The sequence below is a fragment of the Pantherophis guttatus genome, chromosome 5, assembly GCF_059756535.1.
Source record: "Pantherophis guttatus breed Tessera chromosome 5, ASM5975653v1, whole genome shotgun sequence".
Classification (NCBI taxonomy): Eukaryota; Metazoa; Chordata; class Lepidosauria; order Squamata; family Colubridae; genus Pantherophis; species Pantherophis guttatus.
Window position 1 is genome coordinate 90,754,209 of NC_142067.1, and position 13,626 is coordinate 90,767,834.

A 13,626-nucleotide genomic window follows, 5' to 3' on the forward strand; every position below is an offset into this window, starting at 1 on the left:
TCTTTGTGTCAAAAGTACCATTTCTGAAATCCCCACATAAAGATTGCTTTCCTCAGTCTGACTTCCAGCTTATCCCTAACAGAGTTAGGGTTATCCCTACTGTTACAATTGAATTCTGAATCACTTGCTTTTCTTCTTTCCTTGGAGCAGGAGGAAGGTTTTTTTATTATTATTCTTCTGTAATTGCTTCTGTGTGCAGGAGAGGCAGAAGAACCAAATAGCTATCTTACCAAAGTCCAGAAACTAACAGCTGCCTTGTGAAGTGATATATTAGCTCTAAGCTGAAAGAGTCTAGATTTTTTTAAAAAACACAACCCAGTAGCAATAATAACTGCAACAGTTCTTTTCCCCTCATTATTATTTGTAGCTTACTACAAATGAACTAAGAGTAGCAATGGTACTATAATTTTAAGAGTGGAGAACACTGAAAGCCATTCAAAATAACAGGGATTTCAGGGGCAAATATGGACTTCTGGAAGATGCTTTAGTCTTCCAAGAACATTTATTGAGCAAATAAGTTGCATGGTTAAACAAAAGCAGAAGGTTGCATTCATTTTTTCCTAATTTAAGAAATGTGTGCTTATTGGCAAATCCTGTATGTTTATTCTTATGTGAAGAAAAAAAAAATACTTTCTGCAAAACAAAAAGCCCTTTTCTGACTAATCAAATTGTTGTCAGTGTTGTATTTTCTCTTAGCAACAACTCTTTGAGGTGGGGTGAACATACTGTAGGCTGGAAATGCTGCTTAGCTAGAATAGAGAAACAGCAGGAAATAAAATGGGGGGGGGAACCATAAAGCAATATGTTACTGCTAATTCTTTTGAGGGTTTTTTTTAATATATTCATTTCCTGATGTTTTTTTTGGGCGGGGGGGGGTGTTTGGTTTGAAAAATGACAATGAAAAAAAAATTGAAACTTCTGTTAACTCCTTTGATAAGCTGAGTGAAGTAGTATTACCTTGGATAGAAAATCTACCAGCTAAGGAACCATAGGAATTAACAAAAGGGTCTGGCAAAACTATCCCAACTATATTTGTAAAGACATGCTGGTGCAATACTAAACTCTAGCAGAATGAAGAACAGGATAGGAATTGACTAGGGTTGACTAGGATTATGTAAGTAATTATCCTGCATATTTTCATGGCCAAAGCCTTATCAATAATACAATTAGACCTTATTTAATCCTTTCTGCTAATTTAGTAGAAGAGGAATATAAACAGAACTATCCTTTAAACAATAGCTTCCTACTTGTATTTTTATAGAATATACAGTATTATTTAACTTAGCACCACTTACCAACAATAAATTTCAGTTAGGGAGATTATTATTGAGGCAATAGAGATCATAACATTAGGTTATCTCTCTCTGATTCCACGCCAAGGTTATGGTCATACAGATCATACTAAGCCAAATGTAATTTGCTTGTTTGTGTTTTAATATATTATGTATGACACTAGCCAATGTGCTTCATAAATTATAGTTTACAGTTTAATGTGAAATGTGAACCAGTGCAATTTATAAACCATAGTTTATTTATAAAACCATCACTGAACTCAGTCCTAGAAGTTACAGAAGATTCCAGTGATAGAAAACTTTTAAGTAAAATACTTTTGCCCACAAAAGGAGCCTAAAGACATGAGCTAAATACACCCTTACTATGGCTGCATAAAGAACTGTAACATATACATGTCTGAATTCAAGTATAAACATGAAATGATAAAGTTAACTTCAACAAAACAGGAGTAATTGAAGGGGAACCAGATACGATGGGACCTTTCATTTGTTATGGTTGATGTAATCTGTCTTTGATGCCACCCATCTGAAACCCTACAGTATTTTGCTGAGCTAACTAATTTTATTTATCAATTTCAAATCCGGTTATGCAGAAACAGAGTAAAGAGATTCTCTCAGTATTTCTTCTTGAGTTGCAGGGTGAGGTAATTTCTCATTGGCAGGAAATTCAGAAGGGATTTCTTCTTCCCACCAAGGTCATGAGCCTGATGCTTTCTTCATTCTTCAGGAGTGATTATTCTATGCTGTCAACTACTTAGTCATGGGTTTCTGTTCTAGACAACAATAACATGACTAGCCAGTGTGTGAGAAAAGTGTGGAACAATGTCCCATCTTTGAACAAATAATTAACAAACAAACATAATTTTAAAATATTAAATTAAAAGTGAGTGAAAAGTTATTTTAAGGTTATGGTTTAAGTTAATTTCTTTAGTATATCCTATTAGTTGTCATGGCAAGGTAACTTTTTGCTATGTACATTGTATAAAGTGTATGCAGGCTGCTAATCTGTGCCTTCTCTGTAAATAAATACCTATTTGTAACCCCTTTTTTTCCACCAAGAGGTGGAAAAATTTCTTTGGAATTCCAAGCTTTTCACAGGCCAAACTCTTTGTCTCTTACATCTTCCCTTTCTCTGGAATTTAAACTGACTAGCATTCTTTGAGCAACACTCAGTTGTCACATTCTGACCATACATTGACAGGAATTGGCCTAAGAGGCCACAACAGGTCAAATGAAAGGATGCACATTTCTCACAGAGGAAATTTATTTATCAGAGAGAATAAATGAAATAGTGTTTCAAATGACAACTATTGTGGAAAAAACCCAATTCCTGCCAAATTAGGAATGATAAAGGATGAGGAACACAAAACATGGTTGCTGTATATTTTGATCGGACTATACTTGACAAGGTTTTTTTTTATAAATGGTTTGCCATTGCTTTCTTCTTAGAGCTGAGAAGGTATGATTGTTTAAGATCACACAACTGTCTAAAGTAGGACTAGAATTCTCAGTCTCCTGGCTTCTAGCTGAATCCCTCAACCACTGCACTAAACTCTTACATATTTATTGGCATAAAATATGTACCGTGTAGCAGAAGGCCTGCTCCTTGGCTCTAAATAAATTAACTGCTATAGAGACATCATGAAAGGAAATCTATAAGCCTGGAAGCCTGGAATTTCTTGAGTTTCTTGTTTCCAAGCAAATGCTTGGACTAAAAGATTCAAAGTATATTTGTGCCCCCCTGAAAGTAATGATTTTATTGGGGGCTGGGCAAGAAATAAATACAGTATGCCATTTATTTTTATGATTAAATATATTTCAAATAAAGCAATTATAGACTTCCAGAGCTTTATAAATTTAAAATGATTTCATCTGAGGTTTTTTTTTAAAAAAATAACATGTTTAAATGGGAAGGGAAAGCTTGCTCACTTTCACATAATTACTGAGATTCAATTTCCATTTTGAAGCTGCCACTCCCATTTGCTAAAGTCAGGAGTGACAAAAGAAAACAGTGTTGACTTGCCTTAAATCACGAGTGTCAAACTTGATCGGATCATGCGATGTATTGTGACATATCATGGCAATTTTTGCCTTTGCAGAGCCAGGGTGGGCATGGCCTGCACGTGATGCATCCAGCCTGTAGGCCGCCAACTTGACAACCCTACCTTAAATTGACTTCACAACTATTCTTAAAATGCTGCACTTCGCAAAATATTGGCAGGTTGTAATTTGCTCTTGGGACTCTCCTGGCAAAACTAGGAGATAAAGATACAGCCCATCTTTTCTTTTCCTTCCAGTCCTTTGCCTGATGCTTGTAATTTCCCCCACTTTCGTTTTTTACAATTTTCTTCTTGCATTCTTTCACCTGGGGTGACTGCCCTGAGCCACACAAAGTCAATTTTTGTTAATTGCACTTTTTTGTCTCTTTTTTTTGAGCCCCTTGCTCTCCCTTTACAGTCCTGGAGGATCATGTGATTGTCATTATCAAGAAACTTGTACCAGGTCAGCAGCTCATTCAGGATTAACTTTCCTTTCTTACTGCAGATAAATCAGCTAAAAGGTTTTACATACTTCATTACTAGCCTTATCAATTAGAGACAGAAGAGTGAGGGCTGCAATACTTTAGTAATAAACCCACCCACTACAGTAGATGATGGGAGGGCCATCTTCTACTATGTGTGCAAATATTTTGTTGCTTGTTGTGTATTGCTGGCTAATTATCATGTGGCTATGTTTTCCAAATGTATATAAAAAGTATGCCAATTTGTGTATTGGGGGCTGTTGATTTATAATTTAGTCCCCCAAGGACATGCAGCGTCACATTGCCATCATGTGATGTTTTGTGATGTTTTTTCCTTCATGGAGCTGGGGTGGGCATGGCCTGTGCGTGATGCATCTGGCCCATGGGCTGCAAGTTTGATGACCCTGCTCAAGGACATCTCTTTGTGCTGTACAGAATAAACCAATTTACAGTTTCCCATCTTGTATGATAATTGGCTACTTTGCACCAGAGAAAAACAAATCCAGAATTTGGTTGGGCCAATCAACAGTTTGAGCAACACTTCCATCATAATTCCTTTTGCAAAGTGAGTGTCAGATGAGACACTCAGACCAGACAATAGTCAAAGCTTTGTTTAGAAGCCATAACGTCTTAAACAAAAAGAACATTCAGGCTGCATTGAGGGCTCTAAAAACATTGTGTTGCTTTGCATTCAGCATAATTTTACATCAGACTAGCTATTCTGCTTGGAAAAGACTTGCAAGGACTGTCTGGGATCTCTCTTCCCATAGTTTTACATAATCCCTGAGGTTCATAATCTATGCTTGGAGAGATATTGCCTCCCTATCCATTTTTTAAAAGCTGAATGCAATATATGGTCTTTGATATTTTGTGGGTTTGCTCCAAAATATTGGTCAGATCAATAAAAAAAAATGTTTTGTTGTATTTACATTCAAGGAAGCTATAAAAAGCAGCATGGCATTGGTCTAAGAATGAGACCTGGGTTCACACAGCCATGGAAATTCAATTGATTACTTTTGGCCTATCATTCTTTCTCTCCTCCCACTATATTGTTATTGGAGGGAAAAATGGAGGAGAAAGTGTTTTGATACTAGTTTTGATTCCTGGAGGATAAAACTAAATCTAAAAAATAATAACACATAAATAATGCAACATAAAATTAAAATATAATACCTGAGGTAAATAGGCTAAACTGTCATTAAAGGGTGTATATTAAAGGTTAAACAGGATGTGTTAATTCTATGGCCTTCCTAAAACAATACGGAAAATAAAGTATGGCTTCCTTCCTGCCACCTCATAGAGAGATAAAATATTCTGCTAATATGACACTAATGTGCCACTTCCAATTTTATGAGTGGAATCTTCAGTAAACAACCTATAACAAAGATACAGTAGATTTCAAAGGTTGAAAAAACAACATTCCTTTCATTCTTTCATTTTGATATTTCCCCCTCAGGCCACAAATGTAACAAAACATGAAAGCACTGCTGAATATAAATTGTCAAGCTGTTTGGCTTGAAGGAGAAATTCAGCACAATGCCTGATGACCTTTTCCATACACATTATAGCAGGCAGTAATGAAAAGCAGGAAAGATTATTATTATTAAAACAAGCCTGAGGCTTTTCTTTCTTTTGCATATAATAGTTATGCAATCGTAGGAAAAAATATTAAAAATAGATGGTATGTAAATTATTCAACCAACAAATCACTATTAAGGCTGGGTATCCAGCTTTTAGTCACATCTGTACAAAATCCGGAACTATTCTATGATATTTTTAATCCATTTACTGGAATGAGGAAATCACCCTCCATGGTGATAAAAATCATATTAATCATACCTCATGATTTATATGTAAAGCTGCCTCACATACGTATATAAATAGAAAGGAGAAGATTATTGTTATTGTTATAAATATTATAAATATTTGTGATTTTGTAAAATTATAGTGATAAAACATAGAAATGATTTTTCATTAAAATAAAAATTTGCTTTCTCCAAATGACATATCAATGAATAAAAATATGTTCAATTCAACTACTGATCCCATTCCCTATTTCAGTGTATTAAAATCAGTTAGTAAAGCATACTCAGTGAATATAGATTAATTTCAAAATGAGTTATTCATTTCATTTATCAATGATTGCAAACATAGACGTAATCCTTCACTTATGACTGGTCACTTAGTGAACTTTCAAAGTTACAACAGTCCTCCCCAGGGCCATTTACAATCCAGATTCAAAGTTCTGATAGTTGCCACCCCATGGTCACATAATTGCATTTTGGGTACTTGGCAATTGGTCCTTGATCACATGACTATTATTTATAACTGTTTTTTTTTTTTGCCAGAAACTGATGTTAACTCATAAAAAATGTCATTTGCAAACAATGGATTCAGTTAATGACATTAGCATTTGCTTAACAGCTGGTACAAAAAAGATAATAAAATCGGGCGTGGTCATGTGGTGATCCACTTAATGATGGGCAACATCTATTATTGCCAGCCAAGCCACACCCACCAAGCCACACCTCACCATGCCCACAAGCCACGCCCACAGAACCGGTAGTAAAAAAATTTGGATTTCACCACTGTATCATATATAACTAAAATATTGCTGAATAAGTGTCTGACAAAAGACAGCATCCTCTCCAAGAATTGTTATTTCTCCAGATAAAATTATAGACACATTTTGTTTCTCTGCCCATCCATCCATGGAAATCACTCCTATTGCAGAATTAAAATACTGCAACTTTGGAACACATTTGCCTAGCAGCACCCATAATTATAATTTCCAGGAATTAGTTTATAATAGTAGGCCATGGAAAAAAATGGGAGAAATGAGGAAAGAGCAATAAAAGGGTGGGTATATTATATCAAAATAGCATCAAAATAATGTGTTCGAGAACATGATATGTGAATCTAGAATCAATACCCCTGTAATTTATAAATTGTGATGTATTTTGCTAGAATATTAGTTAGATAATTTTAAACATAATTTTAAATAGTATGATGTAAATTTGTTTGAAAAGCTAATAATCTATTACTATTTGGGTAAAGTCAGAGATGAGGACTCAGTTTAAGGTGTAACATGTGAGCTCAGGCAAATACACAGAGTAAGAAGACATTAAGGAAGTGACAACAGAGTGGTGATACACATTGTTACTAGGTAAACTCAGGGGGAAAAAGTGGCTTCTATAAGGAGTTAAGATATATAATATGAGTGCCCACAAAGACCTTGAAGCAACCTAGTGTTAGCCCTGCAAGTTAGTCCAGAAAAGAAACAACCAGGAGTACTAGCTCTATCTGTATTGTAAGGTAACATTAATATAAACTTGCAAGATTGAAAGTATTTCTCCCCTCCTTTCCTTTTACTCTCGAGAAAACTAGGAGAAGTCCTTTCTGAACCTTTTCCCACACCCTTCTTCCTTCTGTGGGCTGAAGTATCTTTTTCATGCTGGTTGTCTAGTTGGCGGCTCTCCCTCTCATCTGCCAAGGTCATTCCTACATACCATTTCACCTTGCCGTCAGTGGATCTAAATTCTGCACACCTTTCCTCATTCTGTACAAACCAATAGGCTTTAATCATTTTACTGTAAAATACATTTTACATTTAACCATTTTACATTCATATTACTGACTTTTATATTCACCTACTATATATAATTCACTGGTTTTCAATTTTCCTTTTCTCTGTTTAATGAGATCTCTCTTTTTCTGCCTGCCTACTTTCTTGATAAATGAGTCTCAGCTCATATATTATGTGTTATATTCACAACACAAGTCTGTATTAGAACTCTTTTCCTGATAAGAAAGCAATGCTTGCTTGCCTTTCACCAAATCATTTGTGAGCATTTCTCACAGACTGCATGTCCAGTAGGATATAGACAAACACCTTCCTAGAAGTAAGCAGATGGAGCTGTGGAGTATTAAATAGGGGGAGGTGATTGCTATCTGGAAGAAAACTTATATAAAAAGGGGGCTGATGCTTGTGAGAGATCAGCATGATAAGAGATAGCCGAGAAATGAGAAAATAAAAGAGAAGAACAAGAATAGCAGGAGGAGGGGTTACAAAGTTACAAACCCCATATAATTTAAGTTTCTCAATGCTGACAAAACATCCCAAGAGAAAGAGAATAAAGTGGCAAGCAGAGAAACAGTTATTATGGTTGCAAATATAAAGGTATAAAGCATAGGCGAAACAAGAATAAAGAAGCTGCCGTCAACAATTCAACAGACTAAAAGTCTCATTGGTTCTGGTCAAAACTGATCTAGAAGAAAACCTTGAAGCTTTCTTGTCATTTATCTAACAACGAATTATTCAGAGTTTATCAAGAACTGTTGATGGAGCCAGAGAAACGAGGATATAGAAAGCTGTGAAACCAGGAAAAGATTACTGTTTACCTAGTCTGTCCAAATTAGATAATTTCTGACCAAATTACAACATAATTTTAAATGTTAAAAATATGAACGTGAATAGCACAGAAGAGATATGATATTCCAGTGTATATAGACGTTTCACTTTTTTAAAGATAGAGAAGTCTATCATTAAAATATCATCAGTGTGGTCAGCTGATGTGTCTTCCTGTGTTGCACATCCTGAAGAGCCCCACAATTAAAATTCCTTTTTAGCCAAATTGTGACTGTCAAGATTTATGCCATGAAGAGTCATGAGATCTGTTATTTACTTGCAACCAGTGTGGGGTCGGGAATAATACAACAAAGCAGAATTTGTTGGGGCAGATAATTCACGAAGTCCAGCACGGTTTCTTATCATTTGCTAAAACTATGTTTGGGAAATTTATGGAGTGAATATATAAAATGTATTTTACAATCTTTAAATGCTTTGGATTAAGTATGTTTAGAAATATTACGTATAAAAATACTTTTGAAAATCTGCATACAAAAAAATTTGTACAAAAATGAATACCTTAGCATAGACTTTTTCAGTAGTGGGGGTTTCAATACATATAATTTTCTGCAATGACCTTATTGGGGAATTCTGAGTGTTTAGAAGTCTATGCATTTGGAGAACATCGAAATTAGGGTAATCCGTATTGGAGTGTCTGTCTGTCTGTCTGTCTGTCTGTCTGTCTGTCTGTCTGTCTGTCTGTCTGTCTGTCTGTCTATCTATCTATCTATCTATCTATCTATCTATCTATCTATCTATCTATCTATCTATCTATCTATCAGAATCAACTAGTCAGGGATAGGCATTCCTGCTTCTTGCTTTGCTGAAATCTATTGAAGAATTAGCTTCAATGAATTTATAAGAATTATAACATATACAGGCAATCTAAGGTAATTGAGTAGCAGTGCTAGATCTCAAACATAATCAATCAATAATCAATTAATAAGATATCAATCAATCAATCAATCAATCAATAAGAGAACAATAACCCAGTATACTACAAATTTGCCTGAATCTATAATGATAAATGTCCCTGTTGAAGAATAGTATTTTGCAAAAATACTGGCTGCCTGTTGACTTTTAATAAATATTAATGATACATGAAAATCTCAAGCTCCATCAAAGAGCAAACAAGGAATAATTACTATAGCTATTCAAGTTGACAAACTCTTGAAATCTGTTTGCATAACAAGAACAAGCTTGCCAACTACACTCTTCTTTTTCTTGACAGATGTGCAAAGATGTCTAGTTTCACACGGTTTGAATCATGTTAATGTGATAAAAATGCAACATAATGCTGAATTTTTCATAGGTTATAGTCTCCCCATTAAAGATCTGAAGTAAATCAATGCAAAAGAGACAGCTAAGACACTTAAGTCACTAAAAAGAAGTGCTAAAGTTACATGGACCTCAGAGTTTGTTCAATATCATTCGTATTGATGCAATTAAATGTAATTAAAATTATGTTATCTGAAAAAAATCATGGATTACACAGCAACATGTTTCTGCCATTTCTGTACAGAAGAAAATAAGGAAAGTTCTGGATGTATAACTAGCTATAGACTATATCAGGGGTGTCAAACTCGATTTCTTTTTAACATCAGGGTTGTAGTTGACCTCGGGGCCAGGTGAGCATGGCTGGGTGGTCACAGCTGATTAGATGGGTGTGGCTGGGGTGGGTGTGGCCAGCTCAGCATTACTCGCATCAGGAGCTGTCTGTGGTGGCCCGTGTGAGGCCGGGGGACCCATTTTTTCTAGTGGAGGAAGGCAAGACCAGGGCGAGTGCCAACCCCTTGTTACCAGAGGAGCCTTGCTGTACCTCTCAGGCCATGTGGAAGGCCCCTGGATAGTGGCATGGGCCGCCCAGGGTTAGGGGCAGAGGGCAAGCTCCCAGCCAGACCCTCAAGCTCTCAGGGCACCGGGACCCCACAGTCCAGTTCCGCTTCCCCGAGGGGGCATCTGGCTACGCTTACCTCCTCTTCGAGGCTGCTGATGCTGTGCTCACTCTCCTTGACCAGGTTGCTCATGATGTGTATGGGAAGGCAAAGTGTGTGTGTCAGAGGAAGCGGGGCATGGAGGAGCTGGTGTGGGTGCAGTGCTGATTTACAACTTGTGGCGGCCATCTAGGCTGGAACGCAGTCAGTCTTAGGTCACATTATATTATATTAATCTATAAGTTTGGCATTAAAACAAATATTTTATATTACTACTAAATTAAAGAAAGTAATGTCTACTGCAGCTCATATAGATAATATTTGGCCGATTTCATGTCTTCTCCTTGGTCTCCAGTTGACCTCTTTCAACTAATAACTGGATCTGTTTCCATTTTAACAGCCATAACAGCTTAATAAATTACAGGGAGCATCAGATGTCATATATTTTAGGCTGATATTGTTTGTTTGTTTGTTTTTATTAAATTTATATACCGCCCTACTCCCGAAGGACTCAGGGCGGTGAACAGGCACAAAATAAAATACATAGATACAAAAGTTAGAAACATAATTAAAACCAGATTAAATAATTTAGCCCGAGACAATTAAAAATCCCAATAATTTAAAACAGATTAAAATTTCGATTTAAAAGAATTTTAAAACAGGGGAGAAAAATTAGGCCAGGCTGGCTTGCTGGAATAGGAGGGTCTTAAGAGCACGGCGGAAAGTGCGCAGATCCGGGATCCTCCCCTCCCCTGGGGGGAGCTCGTTCCAGATAGTGAGTGCCCCCACAGAGAAGGCCCTCCCCCTGGGGGCCGCCAGTCGACATTGTTTGGCTGACGGCACCCGGAGGAGCCCCTCTCTATGAGACCGTACCGGCCGGTGGGAGGCTGCTTGTGGTAGTAGGCGGTCCTGTAAATAACCAGGTCTTAAGCCATGGAGCGCTCTAAAGGTGGTGACCAAAACCTTGAAGCGCACCCGGAAGACCACCAGGAGCCAGTGCAGCTCGCGCAGGAGAGGTATCACACGGGAGTGCCATGTTGCTCCCATAACCACCCGCGTGGCTGCACTCTGTGCCAGTTGGAGCCTCCGGGTGCACCTCAAGGGGAGCCCCATGTAGAGAGTGTTACAGTAGTCCAGGCGGGAGGTGACGAGGGCATGAGTGACTGTGTGTAGGGAATCCTGATCCAGAAATATTGCTACTTTGAAATGTCTGGGTAATTAACAAGAACAAAATTGGATCTCAGAGGATGGCTAGCATGATGGCTAATGTTCCTTTCCTACTGAATTTCACTTAAGAAACCATACAGGCTTGCACAGCAGAAATCTAGGAAACTGAAGCAGAAGAACATTTATTTCAAAATGTCATCTGTCTTGCAGAAATATGTAATTATGTAGTCAGGAATTTCTGCATGGTTTTCTAAGTTGTGCTGACAATTGTTTTCTTTATCCTTCATCTTTCAGCCTTCATCAGTATTTCAGGCATTACTCATGAAGACATAATTGTTCATTAGAATTTTTCAAGGATTTATAATAATACAAGTGTGTAATGATGTAATAATAATAGCTATTGCTCTACAATCTCTTTGGAGATTTTGGACATAGTTCTTCATTTGTAGCAATGGTCTGTCTGGAAAAATGATCTTCTCTTTTCAGTATTTCTTTTTTAACAAGTGTACATGTCATGGTAGTACCATGATTTAATAATATTATTATCTTAATCTACATTACATGTCTGTATACTTGAACTCAGTTGTTGATATACAATTTTATCTTTTTTTTTTAAAAAAAAGGCTGAATTTCTTGATCTTCTGTGAGACTGAATTTGTCTCCCAAGGGATCACTTTATCTGTGACAAAGTAGATGGAAACCTGAATAGATTAAGGTATTTGGATCTTTTGGTGACAAGTTTCCACCATTAGTCGTGGATTGGGTATGTAATACTCCAGAAGGACCTAATGTGCAATCTGGGGGCCTTCTTGCACACAAGGTTCTTACTAGAAGAACAAATGGCAGACATGGCCTGGGCGGGGGAGCTATGCACACTTTAGAGTTGTGCACGATTTGAGCTTGTTCCTGGATCAGAAGACTTTGTTCATAATCACAATCAGTAATCTCATCTGGATTACTGTAACACACTTACATGTGTGTGTCTTGAAGAGCATTAGGAATGTCAACTGGTGCAAAATGTGGCTGCACAGGTGGCAAATGTCAGATATTGAACACATGTAACATCACTATTACATAAACTACATTGACTGTTAGTGTTACAGGTTACCTAAGACATCATCTTCTCCCAGTTGTTTTTACTCATTGAACTTGATCCAGCAGACTGAGCATGTTATGGGTTCAAATAGTCAAGGAATGTCTCAGGAGATGTGCCTTTTCTGCCATAGCCACTGCCTTCTGGTCTCCCTTCAGAGATCAAGGGTCTCTTCAGGTAAGCCATAGATATTTGATTGTGTGCCTGGACCTGGAGCTGCAAGTTTGTTCAGGGCTCAGTTTCTTTATTAACACCCATGGCAATAATTCTACTGAAAAAAATATATATTTATTTTGTATTGATCTAGATTTTTAAAAATGTTTTATGATGTACGCTGCATAGAGTCACTTGTTGAAATGAGCAACTATAGAATGGAGGAAAAAAATAAAGGAGCTCTTCAGATGGATCAGATTGAAAGCCTCCTTCTGAAGGATCTCTCCTCTGCTTCCCAAGAACAAATTCAGTTGTTGTTGCTTTTCCATGCTGTATAGCATCTGCTAGAGTGAAACTACAAGAATCAGTTTATTACTGTCAATAATTTATAGTTAAAGTATTCAAACCTTAACTTCAAATTCAGTATGGAGCAGGTCAAATGACTATAACCTTGGAAACTACTTATTTTGAATTCTGTTCAGTTTATAAATGCTAAAGTTGTGGGCAAAATTGTGGAAGGTTGAGGACCATGACCTGCTTATCTGAGTCAGAACAGGATTTGGCCCCATGAGCTCAGGAACAGCAAAAAGAGATGCTGATGAAAATAGGATGTTCTGTTGGAAAAGAGAGTCTACAGAAATAGAATCAAGAAGCTTTGAATAAGACCTTATAATCAGTTACATATCTGAGGAAATAAGAACCAAGCCCTTTACTTTTCTGTCAAATACAGCTTTGAAACTCAGGAGAATAAAATAGGGGATGGACCAGACAATGCTATTTCCCAAGAATATAACCATTCAACCTGAACAAGAGTAGGGCTCTTACATCCAAGTCCCATTGGAGGATGACTGGCTGCAGTCAATGGTATCAATTCCTGCCTAAAAAGTCTTCCTTAGCAAATTATCTACATTGTTAAATGTCAGTCAAGTTATTTACAGGAATTGACAGTTCTTTTCTGGAACATTGCTGGTTGGCATTCTAAAGGGATAAATTTGTTTAGATTAAGCTTCTAAGTACAAGATTACACATTTACAGGAGACATGGTCTATTGAGAACAT